The 25,263-nt window shown below is 47.8% G+C and overlaps 1 protein-coding gene across 2 annotated transcripts in view; it reads right to left on the reverse strand.

Moving 5' to 3' along the window:
- The window catches only part of STX8 (syntaxin 8), a 300,489-nt gene that overhangs the window by 181,232 nt on the left and 93,994 nt on the right, over window positions 1–25,263 (reverse strand). The window lies entirely within an intron of this gene.

Below are 25,263 nucleotides of genomic sequence, written 5' to 3' on the forward strand. Positions count from 1 at the left end.
TGTTACCAACCTTTGGCTTATTCCTCTACTAAGCTTCACCTTGATTCCAATCTGCAACCACTTGTTACCAACCTTTGGCTTATTCCTCTACTAAGCTTCCCCTTGATCCCAGCCCACAACCACTTGTTACCAACGTTTGGTTTGTTCCTCTACTAAGCTTCCCCTTGATCCCAACCTGAAACCACTTGTTAACAACCTTTGGCTTCTTTCTCTACTAAGCTTCCCCTTGATCCCAGCCTGCAACCACTTGTTACCAACCTTTGGCTTGTTCCTCTACTAAGCTTCCCCTTGATTCCAACCTGCAACCACTTCTTAACAACCTTTGGCTTGTTCCTCTACTATTTTACCCGTGATCCCAACCTGCAACCACTGGTTACTGACCACTTGTTACTGACCTTTGGCTTGTTTACTGACTATGTTTCTGCTCAATCCCTACCTGCTATATCTGCTTCTGGACCCTGACTTGCTCATCTACTGGTGAGGCAAACCTGAGGACAATGGCTTGGTACTAACACGCAGCAAAACCCATCTCCACCATCAGGAGTTGTGGTTAATACCGGTTAGTGCTTAGCCTTGAGTGAACCCGCATCATTTACCAGGGTGACTTGCTTGCATACTTATCCCGATGGTCCGTGGGAAGCTCTCTACTGCTGTAACTACTGTTCTCAAATCCTGACCTCTGCCCTTGACAGAGGGTTTACAGTAGGGTTGCACCATACTGCCGATACTAAGCATTTGCACGATAATTGGTATCAGTGAGTACTTGAGTACAAGTATCAGTAATCGCCGGTAAAGAAAAACAGGTATTGGTGCATCCCTAGTTTACAGTTATTGAGAGAAGACTCAAAACAGATAGTTAATTCCAGATCTAAATTCCTTGTAAGTGGTGGGTAGAAGCTCACCCGAAATGTGTTAGTTGTCAACTTTTGTTAGATCTTTTCATTGTGACCAAAAAAAAAAGTCCAAATCAATTCCAATGGCCTTGCACTCTCATGCTTTCACTTCATGGGCAACACAAAAACTGAAATTCAACTAATTTCAAGGGTTATGAACAAATCCCCCTTCATCAGGTCTTTCAGTTGAGAGAGGAATCAGGACAGATGGTCAATCCCAGATCTAAATTCCTTGTGAGTTGTGGTTAGCCGCTTACCCAAAATGTGTTAGATTTCATTTTTTGGTCTTTTCGCTGTGACAAATAAAATAAAAATCATGTCCAGAATAATTCCTATGGCTTGAAACTCTCATGCTTTCGATCCATAAAAGCAGATTCTGCCGGGGACCTTTCCGGTGGCTCTGTCGGGGATCTGTCCGGGGCTCCACCAGGCAGCAGAAAGCTGCCACACGGATTTATTCAGAACCTCCTCCACAGCCTGGAGTCTAGCACTCCATCACCCCTTCATTCCAGTCTAAATTATTATAAGGGTGACCCAGGAAAGAGTTTAATTTACTTGCTGGAACTGATCCCCTGAATGGCTTTCTCTACAGCAGCTGAAAGCCAGCAGGAGGGAGAGGAAGCCAGCTTTAACCCCTTCACGCCTAAGGGTAAAACAAATCTAAATGCCTAAGCACAATTCTGCAACGTTGATGTGTTAGTAAAACCGTACATATCGTCACAACTACTTTGTACATCCAGGTGGATTATACCTTGTTTTTTTCAGGACAAATTGGGCTTTCATTTGGTGGTAAATGGTCATGGATAGCTCCTAATTTTTTTTTATTATTAAAGGAAAACTGGGCCAAAATAGTAAAAAAAATCATTTGTTTTAAATTTAGCTGTGTGTTTCTTGTTACGACCATAACCTACCACCAAAGAACAACCCAAAATACATTCTCCAGTTCTTGACGATCGCAGCGATACCATATATGTGTATGTTATTTGTTGTTTGTACCCGTAGTACAGCCCAGAAACAACAGTGCGCATTTTGTTTTTGTCTTTTTTTTTTAATATAAAACACACTGTCACTGACATTGACATTAACACTAACTGACACTGATACCAATTTTTTTTTAAAAAATCCTGACCTTTGACCCTGACCTTTGCCTTTGACCCTGACCTTTGACCCTGACCTTGACCCAAACACTAACCCTGGTACTGAACTAGATCAAACCTTGATCTAGGTATTTTTCTTTATTTTTTCTTTTCTTTTTTAATATTTATTTATCTTTTTTTTTTTTTTTACAAACTTTTTTTTTATCTCTCTATGTCAGGAGTTCGAGAGATACAATGTATCTCTCTTCTCCATTCATAGAGAGAGAGAAAACAAGGGGGCCGGGCTGCACAGTGAGTGATCACTGTGATAGCCAATCAGAGGCTATCACAGCGATCACGTGACCCGGAATCGGGAGTCCCGGGTCCCGATCGTTAGAACGGGACCCGGGGCTCTCAGTGACACCGCGGTCTTGGTGCTGGGAGCGCGCCGAGCGGCGCGCTCCCAGCACAAAGACAGGTACGCAAATATGCGGCCCCACGGAAAAAAGCCCAGTTCCGTGAGGCCGCATATTTGTGTTACGTCGGCGTCAAGGGGTTAAGCTGCTGCAGAGAGAGCCATACAGGGGATCGGTTCCAGTAATTGCCCTCCATGCTGTGCTGATCACTTTCCCTGCCCACATCCCATTCACCTAGATGCCTGGGCCCCCCTGCTGGCCCGTACAGGAGGACTTTTGGAACCCCCCTATCCAAGGCCCTGTCTACAGTTTGAAAGGAACCCCAGTGCACGTGCGCTATAGCATAGATGTAAGCCTTCTGTATGCTGTACTGTGCTGCGTGTCCAGTTTAATGCGCTTTTTGTTGGGTTACTAGCCACTTTAAAATTAAAGGGCTGCCTAACGCAACCCATGGTAATGTGTTAATGTGGCACACTAAACCCACCTGCGACTACTGCTACACACGAGTGTGAATGTGCTTTTTACTGAACTGCTTTGTATTAGCCTGATACTTCTTCTTGATGGTCAGGGGTCAGGGGGCTTGCCTTAAAAAAATCAAATTTTGGTGGATTCCTGCCGAAACTGGTTCTGAGAGTGGCGCTATTTGCACTACCCAGCTTGATTTTTGGAAAAGGACCCAGAGGAGAATTCTAAGCTGAACAGCACCCTCATCCCATGCAGGTGCTGTTTATTCTGACAGCCATGGGTACCGGCTATCAGAATAAAATAGCATAGATGGGGGTAAACAAAAGAAATCTTAACTTGTATCCAATCTTGTATGGCCAGCTTTACAGTGGTAGTCTTATCAGTTGCCTCCAACACCACCTTGGTTTGCTAAAGGCTGGAACACATGGGTCAAACATCAGCCGGTTCAACAGAAAGCGTCCAACATTCGGCCAGTGTGTACAGAAGCCGGCCTAACATCTGTCAAAAGGGCATGCTGGAAAACCAGCAGCCGATTGGCATCCGATCAGTGCTGGCAGCTAATGGCTTCGATCGCTGACCAGAATTGTTCAGTCCCTGTCAGAACACAATAGCTCAGTGGGAAGATGGTTGTACTAACATCACATAGTACAGCGAGCTCCTCAGTTATTTCTTTTGTTCGGCCCATTGGGTTGTGACAGGCTTAAGGCATATTGCTCACATAATGGCTCATCCATCATGCATGGAAACCAAAATCATATTCTCTAAGTATTTTCAATGCGCCTTCCTCAAGCTTTTCCAGGATGCTGGTGAAAGGCCCGGAGATGTTACCCTCACCTAGGTAAGCTTGCTGGGAGCTAGGAGAGTGGTGTTTTTTACTTTTTTCTCTAATTTAGTATTTCTTCTAAGGGAGTAGGAAGCTGCAAGAGAAGTGAACTTTGCTTTTTATGCAAGGTACACCTTAAAGAGGCGCCATCAAATCAGGGCAAAGTGTGACAGCTTATGCAGATCGCCCCCACCCAACCAAGCCTTTAAACCTTTCCCAGCCAGGCTCCCTCGTCACCTCTCCATCTGTCTGAGCTCCAGTGTTGACTGGTGTTGGAGATTGGACAGGGGATAACCTCATCCCCTATGTGTTCCAGGTTGTGTTCTGACCTGCTGATTTTAATGCAACTGAGGATCTCTGGCTTAACAAGTCCCGTTTGATGGGCTCCGCTGAATGGTGCAGACTGGAACTGAGTCTGTCCCGACTCAAGACATACTATAGAGGTGTAGAGAATGTTCAGGTGACCAAACACCATACCAAGCCATAGGTCAGAGAAATGGTAACAGCCTCAGGTCACTCCATCTAGGCCACAATCAGCCGCGTTTCGCCCCAAAAACCTCACCCCCTAAGTTATTTTGGTTGTGTTTTGGCCTTCTGGTGTAAATGAAACTTATGATCTCCACTCAGGCTTCCCAAGTCCTGTTTGATTGGCTCAGCTGAATGATAAAGGCTGGAACCGAGTCCACCCTGCCTCATATCATACTATATATGACCAAACACCATACCAAGCCGTAGGTCAGAGAAATGGTAACAGCCTCAGGTCACTCCATCTAGGCCACAATCAGCCGCATTTCGCCCCAAAAACCTCACCCCCTAAGTTATGTTGATATGAGGCAGGGTGGACTCGGTTCCAGCCTTTATCATTCAGCTGAGCCAATCAAACAGGACTTGGGAAGCCTGAGTGGAGATCATAAGTTTCATTTACACCAGAAGGCCAAAACACAACCAAAATAACTTAGGGGGTGAGGTTTTTGGGACGAAATGCAGCTGATTGTAGCCTAGATGGAGTGACCTGAGGCTGTTACCATTTCTCTGACCTACGGCTTGGTATGGTGTTTGGTCATATATAGTATGATATGAGGCAGGGTGGACTCGGTTCCAGCCTTTACCATTTACCAGCCTTTACCATGAAGCGCACAGAGCGTTCCGGTGTTCGCACACCTTACCAAGCTGTATATCTGAGAGATGGTAGCAGTCTCAACTCTGTCTACGCCATGCCACTAACGCATTTCGCCCTGTCCCCGGGGCGTAGTCATATCTAAGCAGCGGGGCAAGATATGTCGGGTTGTGGCCTAGACTGAGTGAGCAGAGGCTGCTACCATCTCTCTGTTTTATGGCGTGGTATGGTGTGCAGTCACCAAAATGCTCTCAATGTCTCTGGCCTACTGATTGGTCGTACTGTCAAGCTGGCCGTACTGTCAAGCTGGCCAACACAGTTTGCATTGTGGCCAATTCCCGCTGAATCAGCTAAAACTCGAGCTGCAGGCTGCCCTGCTGCCACCACCCAGCTCAACAAACTTCGACTGAAAAATCAACACAACCAGGCGGAAAATTGTTCCCCATACGATAGGATGTAGCCACTTTACAGCTGACAATTTTTTTGGCCAGCTCCTTCCATTATTCAAAAGGTATATCTAGACAACCTTGGGTGCTGCAGCTGTCTGAATACAATAGACGGCAGGGGAGATTCCTCCATCTATGCTGTTTAGTGTGGATGGAGGAAAAAAATATATTTCTCTCATTCAGCCCGTAGACTGAACAAGGAAAATCAATGGCCAACCTAACACAGAGGAAATCAAATGTCCCCCTTACTATAAAGCTCTTCTCAGTTTGCGAGGGCTCCGCCAGTGCAACGATGCAGCTAAGTAAGCATATATGGTGGAGATTGTGGACTAAGTGTAGACACTGTCACTTTGTCCATTAAAGAGAACCAGTCATGACTTGGCTTATGCAAGAATCTGAATATTGAGTCTGCAGATTCCATATGATAATGAACAGGGGTCTCCAAACTTTCTAAACAAAAAGGGCCAGTTTGCCGTCCTTCAGACTTTGAGTCGGCCAGACTGTGGCCAGTAGGAGTACAAAATACCCTGGCATCAAGGGGAATGAACAATACCCCATCATTGGTACTAGTGAGAGGAATATTACCCCATTATTGGTGTTAGTGAAAGGAATAGTGCTTTATCATTGATGTCAGTAGGAGGGAAAATTCCCCATCATTAGTGTCGATGACAGGAATAGTGTCCCATCATTGGTGTCAGTGACAGGAATAGTGCCTCATCATTGGTGTCAGTGGGAGTAATAGTGCCCAATGATTGGTGACAGTGGCAGGAATAATGCCCCATCATTGGTATCAGTGGGAGGAATAGTTCCCATCATTGGTATCAGTGGGAGGAATAGTGTCCCATCATTGGTATCAGTGGGAGGAATAGTGCCCCATCATTGGTGTCAGTGGGAGGAATAGTGCCCCATCATTGGTGTCAGTGGGAGGAATAGTGCCCCATCATTGGTGTCAGTGGGAGGAATAGTGCCCCATCATTGGTATCAGTGGGAGGAATAGTGCCCCATCATTGGTATCAGTGGGAGGAATAGTGCCCCATCATTGGTATCGGTGGGAGGAATAGTGCCCCATCATTGGTGTCGGTGGGAGGAATAGTGTCCCATCATTGGTATCGGTGGGGGGGAATAGTGCCCCATCATTGGTATTGGTGGGAGGAATAGTGCCCCATCATTGGTATCAGTGGGAGGAATAGTGCCCCATCATTGGTATCAGTGGGAGGAATAGTGCCCCATCATTGGTATCAGTGGGAGGAATAGTGCCCCATCATTGGTGTCCGTGGGAGGAATCGTGCCCAATCATTGGTGTCAGTGGGAGGAATCGTGCCCAATCATTGGTGTCAGTGGGAGGAATAGTGCCCCATCACTGGTGTCAGTGGGAGGAATAGTGCCCCATCATTGGTATCAGTGGGAGGAATAGTACCCCATCATTGGTATCAGTGGGAGGAATAGTGCCCCATCATTGGTATTAGAGGGAGGAATAGTACCCCATCATTGGTATCAGTGGGAGGAATAGTGCCCCATCATTGGTATCGGTGGGAGGAATAGTGCCCCATCATTGGTATCGGTGGGAGGAATAGTGCCCCATCATTGGTATCAGTGGGAGGAATAGTGCCCCATCATTGGTGTCGGTGGGAGGAATAGTGCCCCATCATTGGTGTCGGTGGGAGGAATAGTGCCCCATCATTGGTATCGGTGGGAGGAATAGTGCCCCATCATTGGTGTCAGTGGGAGGAATAGTGTCCCATCATTGGTATCAGTGGGGGGGAATAGTGCCCCATCATTGGTATTGGTGGGAGGAATAGTGCCCCATCATTGGTATCAGTGGGAGGAATAGTGCCCCATCATTGGTATCAGTGGGAGGAATAGTGCCCCATCATTGGTATCAGTGGGAGGAATAGTGCCCCATCATTGGTGTCAGTGGGAGGAATAGTGCCCCATCATTGGTGACAGTGGGAGGAATAGTGTTCCATTATTGGTATCAGTGGGAGGAATAGTACTCCATCATTAGTATCAGTGGGAGGAATAGTGCCCCATCATTGGTATCAGTGGGAGGAATAGTGCCCCATCATTGATATCAGTGGGAGGAATAGTGCCCCATCATTGTTATCAGTGGGAGGAATAGTGCCCCATCATTGGTGACAGTGGGAGGAATAGTGTTCCATTATTGATATCAGTGGGAGGAATAGTACCCCATCATTGGTATCGGTGGGAGGAATAGTGTCCCATCTTTGGTATTAGAGGGAGGAATAGTTCCCATCATTGGTATCAGTGGGAGGAATAGTGCCCCATCATTGGTGTCAGTGGGAGGAATAGTGCCCCATCGTTGGTATCAGTGGGAGGAATAGTGCCCCATCATTGGTGTCAGTGTGAGGAATAGTGCCCCGTCGTTGGTATCAGTGGGAGGAATAGTGCCCCATCATTGGTATCAGTGGGAGGAACGGTGCCCCATCATTGGTATCAGTGGGAGGAATAGTGTCCCATCATTGGTGTCAGTGGGAGGAACGGTGCCCCATCATTGGTGTCAGTGGGAGGAATAGTGTCCCATCATTGGTATCAGTGGGAGGAACGGTGCCCCATCATTGGTGTCAGTGGGAGGAATAGTGTCCCATCATTGGTATCAGTGGGAGGAACGGTGCCCCATCATTGGTATCAGTGGGAGGAATAGTGTCCCATCATTGGTGTCAGTGGGAGGAATAGTGCCCCATCATTGGTATCAGTGGGAGGAATAGTGCCCCATCATTGGTATCAGTGGGAGGAATAGTGCCCCATCATTGGTGCCAGTGGGAGGAATAGTGCCCCATCATTGGTGTCAGTGGGAGGAATAGTGCCCCATCATTGGTATCAGTGGGAGGAATAGTGCCCCATCATTGGTGTCAGTGGGAGGAATAGTGCCCCATCATCGGTGTCAGTGGGAGGAATAGTGCCCCATCATTGGTGTCAGTGGGAGGAATAGTGCCCCATCATTGGTGTCAGTGGGAGGAATAGTGCCCCATCATTGGTGTCAGTGGGAGGAACAGTGCCCTATTGTTAGTATCAGTAACAGAAATTATGCTCCATTGTTGGTGTCAGTGGACGAAATAGTGAGTGCCCCAAGGGCCGGATCAGGGCTAACAAAGTGCCACATCTGGCCCCCAGGCTGAAGTTTGGAGAACACTGCTAATGATCATAAGCCTTACTTTAACTTGTATGATTCTTTTTTCCCCAGATAACGCATTTCTTGATAAATAGTATTTCTGGCCTTAGGCTACAGAGGGACAAAATGACGTCCGCAGCTGGTTAGCAGGCAATTCGCATACATCAGGCAAACAGCCGTCCACCAGATTAAATGTCTTTTTTGTGGGAGAAAAACTTGCTCGGCTACAAGCAGGTTGAATTATTCCTTGCCGGGCCCTCTGACAAATGACTGCGAATGAATGCACAGGTCGCGGCCTAGCAGACATTTTTGCTCCACAAGGCGGTGAATTACGGCCGCCCTGTAAGGCGCTGCTCTGGGAATTGTGGCCACGCTTATTTAGCAGCCAGGTTTTTCTTTCACAGGCGGGATCATTAATCGACAGGAGCTGACTGGCGGACCGGTGCCAGGATCCCAGGTGGGGAGCTCAAGATGGCGGCTGCTTTATAAACACAGATGTCACTCATGAGCGCCCCTGCTAACAGCAATAATCTGCGGTAGGGCAAAAAATGCCTCGGTGCGAAGGAAAAATCGATGCCGTCCTACCTAGGTCACCTCTTTGCATGACTAACGCTTGCACGCCGTCATGGTACAGATTCTATAAAAACTGCCCGCGTTCGGCTTACAATCGCCCTCTTACGGCACCGGACTGTTTTCCATCGCCGGTCCACAGTACGCATTCACTAGCTCGTAACCTTGATATACACCGAGCCGTGTTCTGGAAATTTCTACAGATCTCCATGCCCTGAAAAAAAACAAGGTCCTGCCCACTGGGCAATTATATGTGAATTAAACATAGCAAGTAGGCATGCGATTACAGAAGAGATGTGCCTGCTCGCATTCTTCTTTACAATGTACATTGAGCTGCGCATGCACAGCTCAGCTGACCTTCCGGCACAGGTCTCGTGTGCTAAGAAAACTGAACTCTTCTGCATGAGTGATGACATCTCGCAACAGCCAATCAAGATGGCTACTGCTGACACTTGAAAAACATGGGTAGAAGCTGGTGCCGAAAGGGACATCAAACCATTGAAGGAGAGGTGGGCTTTAGTTCTGCTGTAGCCTGATTATGTCCATATTTCTGTGCTCAAAGCGGTACATTTTTTTATTTATTTATTTGTTTCCGGTATTTATATAGCGCCGTCAATTTACGCAGCGCTTCACATATATATATTGTACATTCACATCAGTCCCTAACCCTCAAGGGGTGTACAATCTAAGGTCCCTAACCCTCAAGGGGTGTACAGTCTAAGGTCCCTAACCCTCAAGGGGCGTACAATCTAAGGTCCCTAACCCTCAAGGGGCGTACAATCTAAGGTCCCTAACCCTCAAGGGGCGTACAATCTAAGGTCCCTAACCCTCAAGGGGCGTACAATCTAAGGTCCCTAACCCTCAAGGGGCGTACAATCTAAGGTCCATAACCCCCAAGGGGCGTACAATTAAGGTCCCTAATCCTCAAGGGGTGTACAGTCTAAGGTCCCTAACCCTCAAGGGGTGTAAAATCTAAGGTCCCTGACCCTCAAGGGGCGTACAATCTAAGGTCCCTAACCCTCAAGGGGCGTACAATCTAAGGTCCATAACCCCCAAGGGGCGTACAATCTAAGGTCCATAACCCCCAAGGGGCGTACAATTAAGGTCCCTAACCCTCAAGGGGCGTACAATCTAAGGTCCCTAACCCTCAAGGGGTGTAAAATCTAAGGTCCCTGACCCTCAAGGGGCGTACAATCTAAGGTCCCTAACCCTCAAGGGGTGTACAGTCTAAGGTCCCTAACTCACATTCATACATACACATACTAGGGACAATTTAGACAGGAGCCAATTAACTTACCTGCATGTCTTTTGGTGTGTGGGAGGAAACTGTAGTACCCGGAGGAAACCCACGCAGGCACAGGGAGAACATGCAAACTCCAGGCAGGTGGTGCCGTGGTTGGGATTCGAACCAACGACCCAAGTACTGCCAGGTGGAAGTGCTAACCACTAAGCCACTGTACCGCCCATATTTTGCATGGAAATATGTATTTTTTATTGTAGGCCTGTAATTCTTAGGAATAACTCACTGAAATCTGTCCGAACAAGAGTCTAGTAAACATCCCGAGTAGGTTAAAATTTGAAACCCGAAACCATAAATCATAATTTAATAAATAATCATAAAAAATAATAATATAATAATAATAAATTTAATTCAATAATATAATCAAACCAAAAACACTGAAATGTGAAATAGAGCGCCAAGTTCGCACATCGCTGAGCTCAGTCGCAGAATCTCCTGGATTCCGGATGGCAGACAGGTCTTTATATACTATGTGCGATGGAAAGATGTTTTTAATGTAAGCAGGATAATTAAAAGTTTTTGGATCTTAGTATGTGGCAGTGTCACGCTATGATTTATTCCTTATATATGGGTATCTGACTGGCGTATATGGTGGAGACATATCTGAGTTGCTAGGGTGGAAGGATCCATACAGTATCATAGGATCAAAGCAAACCCTGAGGACATCTTCAAAAGGATTTATATCACCAGGCAATTTCTGTGGATTGAGATCAAAAACATAAATTGCTTTGAATATTGGTAAGGGTATTCACTCCTTACGCTGATAGAAGTGTGCACTGTGTCATGAGTTTTTAGCACAGTAGAGTGTTTCACATGCATGGTTTTGCACAGTATATCGCATGTGTATGTGGTTTGACATATACACGTGTTTTTTCACATGGGTGAATATTATCGGATTGATTTCACATGTAAATTTTTATTTATAAAGGATAATGCACTATGTATTTTTTGTTTTGTTTTTTTGAGGTAATCAAGGTTTTGCAAGCAGCGGACAGTTTTTACATTTGAATCAATTTTTTTGGACTACACGTATTTATTTATTTATTTTATTGTGATATTGGACTTTAATTTGAAATTGGACTTTAATTTGAAAATTATAGATTTTTGTTTTTTGAAATTATTATATAATGAAAGGTTCCTTTTATTAATTGTCACTGAGCCTATCTATATTTAAAGTCGCAGAATCGTTTTCAGTGTCTGATGATGAATTTCCCCCACCAATCATTATCGCTCAATTCTGCAAGTGGTTCTGATTTACTATCGCTGTTCTCTAGCCGGTCTAAAACCGCGTCTGACCTAAAGGGACGCTTTTTGGACGCCATGGACGTTTCTCAGTTTCCAGGCAGAAAGAACAGTAAAAATGCAGGCAGGGCGCCGGACAAAGCACTCGGGACAAAATGTATGTGAAATGGGTTGATACAGGAATGTTTTACTGGTTTTAGTGAATTTAGTGAATGTCACTTTTAAAATTTCCCGCCAGTTCCGTCCCCCGTACGTCTCGACGCTCGCAGGGAACGGAACCCGGAAGACAGATGCCGGCATCGGCCGGAGGACATTACAGGGGACACTGCAGGGGGGACATCGGGGGAGCGCAGGACAAGGTAAGTGAAGATGAGATCCCAGAGCAACGCTGCAGTGTATTCCCGAGTGTAGCTGGGGGGGGGTTACCGCTTGTGGTGCTGAAACCTTACCCCGAGCTACACTCGGGAATACCGCCAGGGGGGTTAAAGGATATCTCAACCCAAGGACACGAGTGTAATATTTTGCAACTTTCCAGTCCTTCGTTGTGGTGGCTGCATTCATTTTCTTATTTTTTGATTCAGTTAAGAACATTTTCAGCAAGTATCCATGGATTCTACCAGAAATGCAGTGTCCTTGTCACTTCCTGTGAGACGATCGGATATAGGAAACGTATCTATCTTTTGTAAACTAATCCCACCAAACCCTGTGTATTGGAGATGAAGAGAGGAAGACATGTTTGTAGTCCGTATTGTTAACCAGGCTGCTTCCATAGACACAGCTGAGTGAGTGAGCAGGACAAGAAGGGGGTTATTTTCAGGATAGTCAAGTCAAAATAAAAGTAAGAAAGCTTAAAAAAGTAAAACAAATGCAAGCACCCAATCTAAGCACTGCAATATATACTAAGATAGACTGCAAACTAGATCAAAATCCAAATCACTAAAACCTCTAAAAGCTTTAACATGTTAATGTAGTTTTAGAAGTTGTTCCAAATCTCTTTTTTTTTTTTTAATCTTTAGCCTTCATCAAATGGGGGCATAAAACAGGGTGACAACACAGGAACACACGTGGAAAACAGTTGTCACCACATATCAAGAAGTGTCTGGTCATTCACCCTCATCGGAGCTGAAGATTTACAAAAAAACTTAAACAACTAATAAAGTAAAGCTTACATGAGACTTAAAGTGTTACTAATCCCACAACAGTACAATCAGTCTGTAGATGCAGTAAAGCATGCTTGTTATATTCACTGTGGAACCTAAGGGGTTAACCCTGCACACTGTGTAAAAAGGCTGTTTGATCCTGTCTTCTCTGACCCCCCTTCTTCTACTGTCTCCAATAAATCTGCTGACAGTAAAGAGCCTTGGGGGGCAAGCTGCACATGTTCAGTTTGGTATGTATGGCTAGAGAGTTGTTTTTTGGGGGGGAGAGTGCATTTGATCACCACAGGGCCAATCAGCACTGTCCAGACAGATGATCGGGAGCCATGCAGCCTCATAGGACAGGCAGAGGAGAATGAGAACTCATCCTACAAGATTAACCAGTGCTCTGCTGGACACTGTTAGAAGTGACAAGACTGCTATATACTGCTGACGAGAAAAGGTATTTAGCAGTTTAAATTTACTAAAATAATTGTGTTTCCATGTTGTGTGAGAGATCAGATATAGTGAATGCAGGGTCCGGGGAGAGCGGATACAGTGAATGCAGGGTCCGGGGAGAGCGGATGTAGTGAATGCAGGGTCCGTGGAGAGCGGATATAGTGAATGCGGGGTCCGGGGAGAACGGATATAGTGAATGCGGGGTCCGGGGAGAGCGGATATAGTGAATGCGGGGTCCGGGGAGACCGGATATAGTGAATGCGGGGTCCGGGGAGAGCGGATATAGTGAATGCGGGGTCCGGGGAGAGCGGATATAGTGAATGCGGGGTCCGGGGAGAGCGGATATAGTGAATGCGGGGTCCGGGGAGAGCGGATATAGTGAATGCGGGGTCCGGGGAGAGCGGATATAGTGAATGCGGGGTCCGGGGAGACCGGATATAGTGAATGCGGGGTCCGGGGAGAGCGGATATAGTGAATGCGGGGTCCGGGGAGAGCGGATATAGTGAATGCAGGGTCCAGGGAGAGCGGATATAGTGAATGCGGGGTCCGGGGAGAGCGGATATAGTGAATGCGGGGTCCGGGGAGAGCGGATATAGTGAATGCAGGGTCTGGGGAGACCAGATATGGTGAATGCGGGGTCCGGGGAGAGCGGATATAGTGAATGCAGGGTGCAGGGAGAGCGGATATAGTGAATGCGGGGTCCGGGAAGAGCGGATATAGTGAATGCGGGGTCCGGGTAGAGCGTATATAGTGAATGCGGGGTCCGGGAAGAGCAGATATAGTGAATGCGGGGTCCGGGTAGAGCGTATATAGTGAATGTGGGGTCCGGGGAGAGCGGATATAGTGAATACGGGGTCCGGGGAGAGCGGATACAGTGAATGCAGGGTCCGGGGAGAGCGGATATAGTGAATGCGGGGTCCGGGGAGAGCGGATATAGTGAATGCAGGGTCCGGGGAGAGCGGATATAGTGAATGCGGGGTCCAGGGAGAGCGGATATAGTGAATGCCGGGTCCAGGGAGAGCGGATATAGTGAATGCCGGGTCCAGGGAGAGCAGATATAGTGAATGCGGGGTCCAGGGAGAGCGGATATAGTGAATGCCGGGTCCAGGGAGAGCGGATATAGTGAATGCGGGGTCCAGGGAGAGCGGATATAGTGAATGCCGGGTCCAGGGAGAGCGGATATAGTGAATGCCGGGTCCAGGGAGAGCGGATATAAAGAATGCCGGGTCCAGGGAGAGCGGATATAGTGAATGTGGGGTCCGGGGAGAGCGGATATAGTGAATGCCGGGTCCAGGGAGAGCGGATATAGTGAATGCAGGGTCCGGGGAGAGCGGATATAGTGAATGCCGGGTCCAGGGAGAGCGGATATAGTGAATGCAGGGTCCGGGGAGAGCGGATATAGTGAATGCCGGGTCCAGGGAGAGCGGATATAGTGAATGCCGGGTCCAGGGAGAGCAGATATAGTGAATGCAGGGTCTTGGGTTTAGTAACACCTTAAAGATAGGGTTAAGATCTACTTTACAGTGGTTGTAAACTCTTACATATACCCAGAAGCGACTGGCCTCAGGTGATACACAATGAAACAAATCCTCCAACATAAGTTGTACTGATTTATCTTCAGTTCTCTACAGCTGTTCAAAGTGCTAAATTTACAAAGCTTATCTGAGACTTCAGAAAAAAGGGGGCAGAGAGCTGAAACTACACACTGCAGAGCTCAGTGAGGAGAGCTCTGGCGGCTGAATGGAGGAAAGACACACACACACACCTCACAGGAACAAAGCTGAGGGTGACAATATGCTGGAGGTCCCTCCCCTGTCACCATTATTCTCTTGGTGTCAAGAAAACTTGCCAGAAGTGTTTCATGCCTATAGCAGGGGAACGAAGCAGCAGATAGAAATGACACTTAGTGCTCTTAATTGAGACAAGTACACACTATAGTGGAATATGCTTTGTTCATATTTCATGTCTGAGGTTTACAACCACATTAAGCCTCGTCTAACATCAAAACCCAAGAAAATGATAGATTCAGACTTCTACAAGGAATTACAGGAATAAAAAAAAAAAACTATACACCAAACAAAACACATGGGCTCCTTGGAGGAATTTACAAAGTGGACCGGTTCATTGCCACTCCTTTTGCACACCAGAGTAATCCAAATCGGAAACCAGAGAGCATTGTCTGTGACAACACAATAAAGATGGTCCCCTTGTGACGGCAAGTAGTAAGAATTCAACTCGGTGACCTCGGATGCTTCCACGGAACGTTTGGGCACCTGGGACCCTACAGGATGACATCTGGACAACAATTGCTGGGTTGCTTTCCTACATAAGCATGGTGGGAATGTGGGGATTTATGCTTTAATAGGCTGCATGGACAAGCCAAAAGCTGAGTACATGTGAAAAATGTGACAAAAATCATGATTAACGGCCTATTAAAACTCATAAAGACACTTGGAGCAGTGCAGGTGCCATTAACAACAGACGGCGCTCTGCTAAACCCTCCCACCCATCTCTACTTTCCAACGTGGGGGAAAGATATTTATGGCGAGGGTCGGGTCAGAAGCTTTAAAACTAGCTGCGCAGTCTTGCAGGAAAATTAAGGAACTGGTCCTCCTTTTTTAAGATCTCTTTTAGCTGGGAGATTTAGGAGAGACTCTTGGAGACAGCTAACTTGGTGAAGAGAACAGTCTGCCAACTCCACAGTTTCATTTAGTTGGGGATCTATTTAGGGAAACAATCCTGAAGTTGAAAGCGCTTTTTTCTAAACCGACTAGTTTAAGGGTTTCAACATCTCATGGCAAAGTTTTATCTCTGTACATCACCAAACTTGTCTCAAAATAACACTCAAACCAACTACTTTTCTCCTCCAAGGACCTCCGGATCTCTAGCTTCATCATCCTTCGTGTTCACCACCAGGACTTCTCTAGAGCCTATACTCTCCCTTCCTGTGGAATGCCCTACATCAATCTGTCTGGCTAGCTACAGCTTTGTCCGCCTTTAGGCAATCCCCAAAAACTCATCTCTTTAGGGAAACTTATCCCACTTCAACCTAAAAAGTGAACTTTAACTTTTTCCATCAACCATCCTTTTCACTCCTCCCAGGACCTCTTACTCTCTGGCTCCATCGTCACCTCCTCCCAAGCTCTCCTACAAAACCTCTCAAGTGCCTCTCCCATCTTCTAGAGCTCCCTACCCCAATCTGTCCAGCCACCTCTTACTCTGTCTTTAAGCAATCTCTGAAAATGCATCTCTTTAGGGAAGCATATCCCACCTGTAATGGACCGCCGGACAGCACCTCTATCAATCCCCTGGCAAAGCCTCCCCAGAGTGCGGAGTCTAAGCACCGGAGCACTTGTTCACCAGGGCCCCTGATGGTGGGGATGGACTTGGAGCGCTCCGGTACCAGGTCGCAGCTGCTAGGTATCTCCAACAGGGGTAGAGGAGTCTGACAGGAGCTCCAGGGGGCTAAGAGTCTGATGTGAGGGAGCCTAGTGATCCCTGCGGGATGGATGGATGAGCTAAATTAGAATCATACAGGCCGGGTGGGCAACTAGCGGGTCGGTGAGGTACAAAACGGTAGGCAAAGGATAGTCGGGTCACACGCAGGGTCAATACCAAAAGATCAGATTTAAAGGGGAACATCCAGGAGCAGAGTCAGGTAGGCCAAGGGTCAGGACAGGAGAAGGCAGCAAGGTCAAACAATCCAGATCAAGATCCTCACAACACAGGTAACAGCATACAAAGACCATTCGGCAACAAGTGTTTGTGCAGAGCTGGCTTAAATAGCCCGCCGTGCACCTGACCGGTGCAGCCTAGGTCCTAGTGCCTGCTTAGTACTGTCAAGACGACGGGTGCGCCTGGGTCCTAGTGCCCTGCCACCTACACGTCTTGGCAGACACCTACGCCTGTGTAGACCCATGCGTCGCGATGGTCCCTGACACCACCCTAACACCCATCAAATGAACTTTTACTTTCTCCAACTAATCCCTTACAGTTATTCCTTTTTGTATAACTTGCCCTTTCCTTTTAGATTGTAAGCTCTCCCGAGCAGGGCCCTCCTAACCCTACTATTTCGAATTGTAACTTTACTGTCTCCCTTTACATTGTCAAGCAATGCATTTACTGCCAAATCAAGTCAACCCTAGTTAGAGAGCTCCATGGTGGAAATGACAGAACTCTTCTTAGTGCCTTCCAATTGGCAGCCATTGTTTACCATCCAGGCACTGCCAATCACAAAACAAAACATGGGCATTAATGTCTGAAAAATGGCCCCCTATGGTTAGTTGGACTTGTTTTGGAAGAAACAAGAGCGTTCTGCAGCTGGGCAGAAATTCTGTTTAAATGTGTCTAGATTGAGCTTTCTTTTATTTTCAGGAACACAAGAACAAACTATTTGAAGCTCCCCTCTCTTGCTGTTCTATCTAAAGCCCAACGCGTGGACAAGAAGTGAGGGGAAATCTCATATGGAGACAAAGTGATTTTGGTTCTGATTAGTTTCTAAACATTTGTATATTCCTGACTGTTATGAATCCCCTTCCACCCCCATTTTGCCAGTTAGTTTGTGAACTGGCCACCAAATGGAAACGCCATTATATCAGAGAGGACACGTTTGAGTATAATATTATAAAATTTACTCCAAAGCATTTTCGTGACTTTTCCATTTTTACGAGCTTTTCATGTTTTTTCACGATTGCATTTCACATTTGACTGGTCTTCACTCAAGAGGTAGCCAAGAAGTGCAGTCGGTAACCCTGCTAGCAGACAGCCGATATGAAGTCTGTTGAAGCCTGAAAGACTTGCACTCAGAGAAAGGAACAGTAAAGCACCTAGAAACCTTAGATGTACGCCTAACTTGGGTGACATTTAGTTTCCTCAGTGCACTGTATATCATAAACATTCTGTCACGGTCAGGGGTCAGGCTCAGAGACCAGTAGCTATAGCAATAACCGAGGCTCCCACTGACTAGTAGGATAAAAAAACACGCAGATCACCCTGGTGGATGACATTGGCTCACCCAAGGTGCAGGGTCTAAACACTAACCAGGTTCATCAGGTCACAGTCCTCAGGATGGCCCCACCAGGAGGTGAGCAAGCCGGGGTCCAGTAGCTGATGTACAAGGTCGGGATCAAGCAAAAGCATAGTCAGTTAAAAATCCAAAAGGTCAGTAACAGGTGATCGCAGGTTGGGATCAAGCAGAAGTGCAGTTGAGGAACAAGCCAAAGGTCTGTAACGAGTGGGAGTAGAGATAAAGACAGCTGCAGGTATGCAAAGGTGTAAGATGGGCGGCACAGTGGCTAAAAGGTTAGCACTTCCGCCTGGCAGTACTCGGGTCATTGGTTCTAATCCCAACCACGGCACCACCTGCCTGGAGTTTGCATGTTCTCCCTGTGCCTGCGTGGGTTTCCTCCGGGTACTCCAGTTTCCTCACACACTCCAAAAGACATGCTGGTATGTGAATTGGATCCTGTCTAAATTGGCCCTAGTATGTATATGTGAGTTAGGGACCTTAGATTGTATTCCCCTTGAGGGTTAGGTACCTTAGATTGTACGCCCCTTGAGGGTTAGGGACCTTAGATTGTACACCCCTTGAGGGTTAGGGACCTTAGATTGTACACCCCTTGAGTGTCAGGGACCTTAGATTGTATGCCCCTTGAGGGTTAGGGACCTTAGATTGTACGCCCCTTGAGGGTTAGGGACCTTAGATTGTACGCCCCTTGAGGGTTAGGGACCTTAGATTGTACGCCCCTTGAGGGTTAGGGACTGATGTGAATGTACAATATACATGTAAAGCGCTGCGTAAATTGACGGCGCTATATAAGTACCTGAAATAAATAAATAATGGCTGGAGAGAGCACAATAATCTGGCAAACAGGAAGTGCAGAGACATGGCTTAAACCAGGAAGTTCATGGGAGGAGGAAAGAGCTCAAGGTACACCAGGAAGAAGAGACAAGGCAAGAAAGTCCAAAGGATACGACAGGGAGCTGTCCAGCATCTCAGGTGCTCAGCAAAAATAGCCACTGCCGGACACAACAGAGGCTGTGGGTTCAGATCTGGGTCCCGACATATTTATTATTGCATCATGTGCTGTTGATCTCTCGTAACCTTCTTCCAGCCACTCCCTGCCTACACGCAGTCCAGCGATGGCTGCAAGACATTCGGGGTGGGTTTCCGGTTGGTGACAACAGTAGCCAATCTCTATACTGAAACAATCACTTGTAGTCTCCATTGGAAGTCCATGTGACAGCGTGACAACGCAGGAGCAAAACTGTGAAGATGGCCCAAGCATTATCACCCGACACAGGAGGTGCCCAGTCAAGGACCTACATGGCAACATCACCCAAATTTTTTTTTTGTTAACTAAAAACCTTAAATACATTGAAAACTACTTTTGAAAAGGACATTAACGTGTTAAAGCTTCTATGAGATTTTAGTGATTGGGTCTACATCTACTTTAAGCTGATGACATATCTAAATCAAATCTGCAGATTCAGCACCAGTTTTCAATTATTTAGTTCTACAAAGACAATGATTCGCTCAGAACCGTCGTACAGCAGAGCCTGGATTGTCATCGGTGTCTGGGTGTCTTTTTGATCGCCTCGCTCCGTCTCTCCGGCTCACCTGTCTAAATTTCCTTGAATCCCCCCCCAGAGGCGAACATGGGAGGTTTGCACGCTGACAAGCACCCCGGGGTTAATAATCGACAGCCGTATCCTCCAACGTTACCACCGCGATGACTCATTGCTGGAGTCTCAGCCAAGAACAACACGTCAGGAACCTCGAGGGATTCTCCGAAAGAGAAGGATTAAGGCAAAATCTCTTTACACACCCCCTACCCTTTCTCAGAACACTCCTAATTGTTTCGATCGGATTTCTGAGATGTGTGGAAATTAGACCGCTTGTTTGTTTTCTCAGTGGTTCTAGGTACTGTAGATGTTTCTATTCTGCCCCAACGAATTGTCTATTACTGTCCTCCGGCCTAAAACACAGATAGAAGATATTGTTTTCAGCCTGGTGGATCCCGCGGGGGTGGGGAGGGCGAGGGAAGTGCTAACGCGTGTGACCTGCAGATGAGTGAAGTGCTGAGACCGAGGACTTGACAGTAGGTGAGATCTCCCTCGGCTCCTCATATGGTCAGATTGCTTGAAATGGAGTTAATGAATACAAATGGAATGAGATCATACACGGCAAGATGTGGAATGCTTCCAGCCAGCATGTGCAGAACAAGATGGATGAATGAAGGGTGTTATATGTCGAGATGAGGCAAAGAGCATGGCCTTAATGTACCGTCATGGCTCTGTGCTGCTGGAGGGGTCCACGCACACTCAGCAAATGAGCGTGTGCAGCACTCCTGGGGTACGACCTGATATAATCAATAAGGTCCTTGAACTCTAGGGGGGGGGGGTTTACTTGTATTGCGCCCGGGAGGGGGTAGGCTCAGACTCAGCCCCACTCCAGGCAGCCTGTTAAAGACCTGCATCCTTGTCCTTGAATGGACAGGGCCCTAAACATCGTTAACAGTAGAGCGGGCATCCTGTCCAGACACAGCCTGCCATAGACTGACAGTTTGGCTGCAGATGGGCTGGAAGCAGGGGCGGACTGACAACTCATGGGGCCCCGGGCAATAGAGGATCATGGGGCCCCTGTGTCCTTTCCCAAACTCAAAAAAGCCTGTGAAAAATGTACCAGGGGCATCTCATGGGGCCCCCTACTGGCCCCGGGCCCTCGGACAGTGCCCGAGTTTCCAAATGGTCAGTCCGCCCCTCGCTGGAAGTGCACTCCACTCTACTGGGTGCACTGCAAGTATATGCCCCAGTGTGTAAGAGGTCTATATGCCCCAGTGTGTAAGAGGTCTATATGCCCCAGTGTGTAAGGGGTCTATATGACCCAGTGTGTAAGGGGTCTATATGACCCAGTGTGTAAGGGGTCTATATGACCCAGTGTGTAAGGGGTCTATATGACCCAGTGCGTAAGGGGTCTATATGCCCCAGTGCGTAAGGGGTCTATATGACCCAGTGTGTAAGGGGTCTATATGACCCAGTGCGTAAGGGGTCTATATGCCCCAGTGCGTAAGGGGTCTATATGCCCCAGTGCGTAAGGGGTCTATATGCCCGAGTGTGTAAGGGGTCTATATGCCCCAGTGTGTAAGGGGTCTATATGCCCCAGTGCGTAAGGGGTCTATATGCCCCAGTGCGTAAGGGGTCTATATGCCCGAGTGCGTAAGGGGTCTATATGCCCCAGTGTGTAAGAGGTCTATATGCCCCAGTGCGTAAGGGGTCTATATGCCCCAGTGCGTAAGGGGTCTATATGCCCCAGTGCGTAAGGGGTCTATATGCCCCAGTGTGTAAGGGGTCTATATGCCCGAGTGTGTAAGGGGTCTATATGCCCCAGTGTGTAAGAGGTCTATATGCCCCAGTGTGTAAGAGGTCTATATGCCCCAGTGTGTAAGAGGTCTATATGCCCCAGTGTGTAAGAGGTCTATATGCCCCAGTGTGTAAGAGGTCTATATGCCCCAGTGTGTAAGGGGTCTATATGCCCCAGTGCGTAAGGGGTCTATATGCCCCAGTGCGTAAGGGGTCTATATGCCCGAGTGTGTAAGGGGTCTATATGCCCCAGTGTGTAAGGGGTCTATATGCCCCAGTGTGTAAGGGGTCTATATGCCCCAGTGTGTAAGGGGTCTATATGCCCCAGTGTGTAAGGGGTCTATATGCCCCAGTGTGTAAGGGGTCTATATGCCCCAGTGTGTAAGGGGTCTAGGTCTCCAGGGAAAGTGACAGTAAACACCAACAATGCCTCTCTGAGCAATAAAAACTCCTTTATTGCTGGAAGTAACATCCAAGAGAAGCCCATTTGACATGGTGACAACCTAGAAGCACAATTGGAAGACGTGGATAGTTTTAACCCTATAGCAGGAATCACCTGAACAGGAAACTTCATGGCAGGATCACCATGGATGACTTTCTTCTTTTCCCACCAACATAACGCATAAATGAAGTGGGGGTACCTGTCAAAACCAGGGGCCCACTCCCAGTGTGTAAGGGGTCTATATGCCCCAGTGTGTAAGAGGTCTAGGACTCCAGGGAAAGTGACAGTAAACACTAACAATGCCTCTCTGAGCAATAAATACACCTTTATTGCTGGAAGTAACATCCGAGGGAAACCCGTTTGACATGGTGACAACCTAGAAGCACAATTGGAAGATGAGGATAGTTTTAACTCTATAGCAGGAAGCACCTGAACAGGAATCTTCATGGCAGGATCACCATGGATGACTTTCTTCTTTTCCCACCAACATAACACGTATTTAATGAGCTTGTGGCTATGTTCTTGGTATCTGTTTCTCAAATGCTCTCCTTGTCCTGCCTTCTGGATATCAGGGAATTACCATACAGCCAATGAAACACTGCACCACACTACCTGGGGTTTCCACACCCTGTACACCCATAAAAGTCCCCCCCCCCCTCCAGAGTTAAAGGTCCTTGAACTCTGGGGGGGGGGTTAGTTGCACATACTAGGGCCAATTTAGACAGGAGCCAAATAACTCACCAGCATGTCTTTGGAGTGTGGGAAGAAACAAGAGTACCTGGAAGAATCCCACACAGGCACAGGGAGAACATGAAAACTCCAGGCAGGTGGTGCTGTGGTTTGGATGCGAACCAACGACCCGAGTACTGCCAGGCGGAAGTGCTAACCTTTTAGTCACTCTGTTGGCCAACTTATGTGAGTGTATTAAGTTTCATTAAATGTGTGAACTATATTTTGCTACACTATGTGGTGGTTTGTTTTCTTTTTGATTTATATATTTTCAAGAGGTAAACCTTCAATTTGCAGAGCAGTCCCTTTTTCCAGGGAGTGTACCACAGCCTACAAGTACCAGTGGAGTTGGATCCCGGAAGTCCAGTCATTGCTATGAGTGACCTTCTGGTGGCCAATGTTGGTAAGAGGCTGTGTGTGCAGATTGAAGGTGCAGGAAATCTTCTTTTGTGGGCACTACAACATCTTTTAGATGGTCTCAATGGGTCATTCACTGGATGCGCCCTAAGGACCGTTTAATGGACTCTTTTGGTTTCATGGTTATATTTGTGACCTTGATGTAATGATTAGCGTTGTACTTTATTTTTATTAGATGCTGTATTTCGATGACGTTTGATGTAATGGCTAGCACTGCACTTTATTTCCAATTAGCTGGATTTCCCCTACTGCCTCCTGGAGGGTTCAGGTGGAATGCACTAACTATCCTTGCTTTTAATATCCATCTACAGGCCATGTTACCTTTGAAAAATCGGATGTAATCTACAGGTTCTACACAACACTGTGTCCATCTGATTTCCCTGAAGAAGAGCAAGTCTTGAAACGCTTCGGCAATTTGGGCAGGAGCTCGTTTGTTGTACATCTATCATATAATGCTTCCCTTATTAAGGAGACTGGAAATAATTTAATATACCGTGTACAGTATCTTCCAATTACATATGTATCATGTGAGATATCTTTAAAGTTTGTGCTCGTCATTGTGCATTTTTAGCTAGGAAAAAAAAAAAAAGTTTCCTAAACCCCGGACCCTGTATTCACTATATCCGCTCTCCCCGGACCCCCATTCACTATATCCGCTCTCCCCGGACCCTGCATTCACTATATCCGCTCTCCCCGGACCCCCATTCACTATATCCGCTCTCCCCGGACCCCCATTCACTATATCCGCTCTCCCCGGACCCCCATTCACTATATCCGGTCTCCCCGGGCCCCGCATTCACTATATCCGGTCTCCCCGGGCCCCGCATTCACTATATCCGCTCTCCCCGGACCCCGCATTCACTATATCCGCTCTCCCCGGACCCCGCATTCACTATATCCGCTCTCCCCGGACCCCGCATTCACTATATCCGCTCTCCTCGGACCCCGCATTCACTATATCCGCTCTCCCCGGACCCCGCATTCACTATATCCGCTCTCCCCGGACCCCGCATTCACTATATCCGCTCTCCCCAGACCCAGCATTCACTATATCCGCTCTCCCCAGACCCCGCATTCACTATATCCACTCTCCCCGAACCCCGCATTCACTATATCCACTCTCGCCGGACCCCGCATTCACTATATCCGGTCTCCCCGGACCCTGCATTCACTATATCCACTCTCCCCGCTGGACCTCGCATTCACTATATCCGCTCTCCCCGGACCCCGCATTCACTATATCCACTCTCCCCAGACCCAGCATTCACTATATTTGCTCTCCCCAGACCCAGCATTCACTATATCCGCTCTCCCCGGACCCCGTATTCACTATATCCACTCTCCCCAGACCCAGCATTCACTATATCTGGTCTCCCCGGACCCCGCATTCACTATATCCGCTCTCCCCGAACCCCGCATTCACTATATCCGCTCTCCCCGAACCCCGCATTCACTATATCCACTCTCGCCGGACCCCGCATTCACTATATCCGGTCTCCCCGCCGGACCCCGCATTCACTATATCCGCTCTCGCCGGACCCCGCATTCACGATATCCGCTCTCCCCGGACCCCGCATTCACTATATCCGGTCTCCCCGCCGGACCCCGCATTCACTATATCCGCTCTCGCCGGACCCCGCATTCACAATATCCGCTCTCCCCGGAACCCGCATTCACTATATCCGCTCTCCCCGGACCCCGCATTCACTATATCCACTCTCCCCGGACCCCGCATTCACTATATCCGCTCTCCGCGGATCCTGCATTCACTATATCCGCTCTCCCCAGACCCCGCATTCACTATATCTGGTCTCTCCGGACCCCGCATTCACTATATCCCCTCTCCCCGGACCCTGCATTCACTATATCTGGTCTCTCTGGACCCTGCATTCACTATATCCACTCTCCCCGGACCCTGCATTCACTATATCTGGTCTCTCCGGACCCTGCATTCACTATATCCGCTCTCCCCGGACCCCCATTCACTATATCCGCTCTCCCCGGACCCCCATTCACTATATCCGCTCTCCCCGGACCCCCATTCACTATATCCGGTCTCCCCGGGCCCCGCATTCACTATATCCGGTCTCCCCGGGCCCCGCATTCACTATATCCGCTCTCCCCGGACCCCGCATTCACTATATCCGCTCTCCCCGGACCCCGCATTCACTATATCCGCTCTCCCCGGACCCCGCATTCACTATATCCGCTCTCCCCGGACCCCGCATTCACTATATCCGC

The sequence above is a fragment of the Staurois parvus genome, unplaced genomic scaffold, assembly GCF_062004578.1.
Source record: "Staurois parvus isolate SC_StPar_1 unplaced genomic scaffold, SC_StPar_1.0 ptg001165l, whole genome shotgun sequence".
Lineage (NCBI taxonomy): Eukaryota > Metazoa > Chordata > Amphibia > Anura > Ranidae > Staurois > Staurois parvus.